This window comes from Chrysemys picta, chromosome 7 (genome assembly GCF_011386835.1).
Source record: "Chrysemys picta bellii isolate R12L10 chromosome 7, ASM1138683v2, whole genome shotgun sequence".
Taxonomy (NCBI): domain Eukaryota; kingdom Metazoa; phylum Chordata; order Testudines; family Emydidae; genus Chrysemys; species Chrysemys picta.
The window spans coordinates 29,211,419-29,215,524 of record NC_088797.1 but is presented as its reverse complement, the minus strand read 5'-3'; positions in this window follow the sequence as shown (position 1 = coordinate 29,215,524).

The following is a 4,106-nucleotide window of genomic DNA, read 5'->3' as shown; positions in this document are numbered from 1 at the left end:
CAGTTGTACGGGTTTCTTTAACCTTCCTCTTGAAGCATCTGGTTGGTACTGGCCACTGTCAGATGGGATACCAGACTAGATGGCCAACTGGTCTGGCCGACCCACCAGGCTGTGAGGATTAAACACCCATGCAGTGTGTAAATGGCTTTACTAATGATATAATTTCAGGCTTGCCATGAATGTTGTGAATAGTGCTCATGGCAGCCAGCTGTGTGTTGGAAGGCAGACAGGCTATGTGCTGCTGTAAAAGTCTCAACTCTAAGATTGATGTAGATTGAATCTTGCTGATTCTTTCTGCACAGCATCTCTGAGCTGACCTCTCCTATGCGGCTGCACAGCTAAAACTGTCCTCTAGGCTCTCATCTTGCATCTCGGTTACTGCACTGTCCTCTGCTCTTCCCACCTTGCCCTGCCTGAGTCCATTCAAAATGCTGCTGCAAAGATCCATTTCCCTAGCCCAGGGGTCCCCAACGTGGTGCCCGCGGGTGCCATGGCGCCCGCCGGGGTGTCTAAGTGCACCCGCGTACTGGCTGGCGGATGAGCATCCGCCGAAATGCCGCTGACAAGCTGCATCATCCAGAGGCGTCGCTGCCAAAATGCTGCCAATTTTCGGATGATGCTGCTTGTTGGCGGCATTTTGGCGGCGACGCCTATCGACGCTGCTTGTCAGCGACATTTCGGTGGATGCTTGTCCGCCGCCACGGTCCTCCATGGCTCGTCGTCTGGTGCCCACCAGATGAAAAAGGTTGGGGACCACTGTCCTAGCCTGTTGCTCTGACCGTGTCCCCCTATTCATACATCCCTCCGCTGGCTCCCCCTTCGCTATCATCACATCAAACCTCAGCCACTTGTCATCACTTTCAGTGCCCCTCATGGCCCATCCCCACCCTACTGTCATCTCTCCCATGCTACTGAGATGTTGAGTCCTGTCTCCCTCACCTGTCTTCATTGCCCACTTGTCAAATCTCCCTTTGTGTTTTCCCCCTGCTGCCCCAAACAGTGGGGAGGTGCTCTCCATAAACATCTGCCACGCTACCTCATTGTCTACCTTCAAATCCCTCCTCAAATCTCTCCTTTGCCATGATGCCTATAAAAAAGTTGACAAGGGTTAAGCAGCTGGTGTGCTGACCACTGCCCATAGTGCTGACCGGGACTGGCTCGTGGTTCCCTGAGCCTCCCCTGTTTGTCTGTATTCATCCGCTGTCTTGTCACATACTTGGCGTATGTTTTTGGGGGAGGGGCCGTCTTTGTTCTGTGTTTGGGCAGCACCTAGCCCAGTGGGGTTCTGCTCCACGTCAATACAAATAATGTAGTAGCTTAGAGTGAAGAGAGCTCCCTAATAGCCAGCATCATACGTCATCAAAAAGCTCTCGGTAAGACGAGAACAAGATAACAAAACTGCCTTTCCAGTACCACCGTGGCCGGGACTCGCAGGTGCTTTAAGTCCCTCTCCGGGCCACCTGCACATCCCACTGAGGCTGAAGCTCTGCTATGGCCGGGCCCTTCACTGCCATTGCTGTGCTTTCCCGTTGCCCTTAATGAGGCGCCGGAGGGTGTGAAATAACTTCAGAAATGGACGCTCCTTCCAGGCTGGAATGGAAGCAAGTTTGGAGGCTTGCCCAGCTCATCAAGTGCAGAAGAAGAGAATAGTGTGTGTTGTGGGCACGTCGAAGCAGTGCGGCAGTTTGAGATCCCTTCATCTGGCCTAGTAATGGCCAATTAAGGAATCTCTGAGGCCAAACACTCTGATTTGTAATTGCAATGCTCAGCTTGGCTGGCTAAATCGGTCAACACATTTTGGGCTTGTGCTTCCTTTTCAGCTGCACTGGGAAAAAAAATAAAATACTCTGCTGGATTGGCAGCCTCTGCAGACCAGTCTCCTGGCTCCCGAACAGGTGACGCAGGGTATGGCTCTGTCATGTGCTGCCCTGGAGGGGGCTGAGAGAGATGAGTGGAGCCATTCAGTCCTTGGAGCCTGCCGTTAAAGCCCTGTCCTATTAGGAATTGGAGACACTATAATTATAACCAAAATGTTCAGTGAAAATGTGTGAATTATTTAGAGAAGGGGAGGGCAACCTATGGCACGTGTGCCGAAGGCGGCACACGAGCTGATTTTCAGTGGCACTCACACTGCCCGGGTCCTGGCCAGCGGTCCTGGGGCTCTGCGTTTTAATTTAATTTTAAATGAAGCTTCTTAAACATTTTTAAAACCTTATTTACTTTACATACAACAATAGTTTAGTTATATATTATAGACTTATTGAAAGAGACCTTCTAAAAACGTTAAAATGTATTACTGGCACGCAAAACCTTAAATTAGAGTGAATAAATGAAGACTCGGCACACCACTTTTGAAAGGTTGCCGACCCCTGATTTAGAGAGACTCAGGGTGGGGGTGGAGGTAATATCTTTTATTGGACCAACTTCTGTTGGGAAGAAAGACACGCTTTTGAGCCAAACAGAGCTCTTCTTCAGGTCTGGAAAACGGTGTGTCACAGCTAAATACAAGATTGAAGGGCTAGTTTAGCATAAGTAGCTAAGCACATATTCTAAGGGACCATTCAAGGTGAAGTGGCCCATTAACACCCATGTAGTCATAGGACACAAAAAGAGGGGGTTAGTGGGTTACAGATTGTTGTAATCAGCCACTAATCCAGGGTCTCTGTTCAGTCCATGATTTTTAGAGTCTAGCAGAGTTATGAATTTAAGCTCCCAGGCTTGTCTTTTGAAAGTGTTGAACAGGTTTCCTTTGATAGGTCATTATGAATTACTTATGCAGCCAGTGCCCTACGTGCTGTGCTAGTGTCATTCCACTGTCCTGATCCTCCAAGGCCACTGGTGGTCTGTCTTCAGGATCATCTGTTATCCACCATGACAGCTGACGGCGCTGAATCTCTCCAGGTGTGGCATGCTGCACATTTATTAATGATGGAGCTTGCCGCTATGACAGCCCTGGCAAACTGGCCCGTTGTTACTTTCCTGATGGCAAGTTAATGAGATTTCCCTATAATGAACGTCCTACCCACTCCATGGTATATCAGGGAGGCTAATGGAGGCCTGCAGATTGTTGCTCTTTTGTAATCTTGCTGCCTCCCAAATCCTGCAGTGCTTGGTGCGCTAGAAGTGCTAGATGGAGGCATCCTAGGCCCATGTTTACAGTGTGCACACCGAGCCTTTGGAAGGGCTTGAGATATAGATGGACTTGGTGGGAAGGCTGAGCTGTTTTCCTTCCCGAACTGTGGCCTGAATAGCTGCAGCATGAAGCTGTCTTTTTTGTCTGACTTCTTGTTCCTTTTTCATGCTCTGGCTCTGGAATTGCTGCCGTGAGGCAAATAGCTACTGGGCTTCTGGCTGTCTGAACGCACTGGAGCACAAAATCCTTGCTTTATGGATTCAGGAAGTTCAAGGCCAGAAGGGGCCATTAGATCATCTAGTCTGACTCCAGTACAGCACAGACCAGAGAATTGCGCTCAGTTACCTTGAACCCAGTCACATGTCTGACTAAAGCAGATCTGCCAGAAAGGAAGCCAGGCTGGATTTGAAGAGAATAAGAGGTCGTAAATCCACCCCTTTCCTTGGGAGTTTGTTCCAGTGGTGAATTACCTTCCCTGTGAGAAATTTGTACCTTATTTCTAGCCTGACTTTGTCTAGCTTGCTCCCAGCCGTTGGGTCTCTTTTTGGGAGCCCTCTGCTACCAGAAATCTTCTCCTCCTTAGGTACTTACCGAATGGAATCTGGTCACCTCTTAACTTTCTCTTTTTGTTAAGCTAAATAGGTGAGGGTGGTTGTGGGTGTAAATATACCATTGCTGTTGCTGAGGAAATGTAAACAAACGATATCAGCTGTTTGTATAGGGCCTGCTCAAAATCCAGTATCTTTAGTCCTAAGCCATGTCTACACCAGTGAGCTTACAACGGCACAGCTGGACCAATGCAGCGGTGAGATCTCTCGTGTAGCCGCTGTATGCCGATGGGAGAGAGCGCTCCCGTCAACATAATAAAACCACCTCAATGAGCAGCAGAAGCTGTGTTGGTGGGAGAAGCTGTCCTGCCAACATAGCACTGTGCACACTACCACTGATGCTGGCGAAACTTATGTCGCTCAGG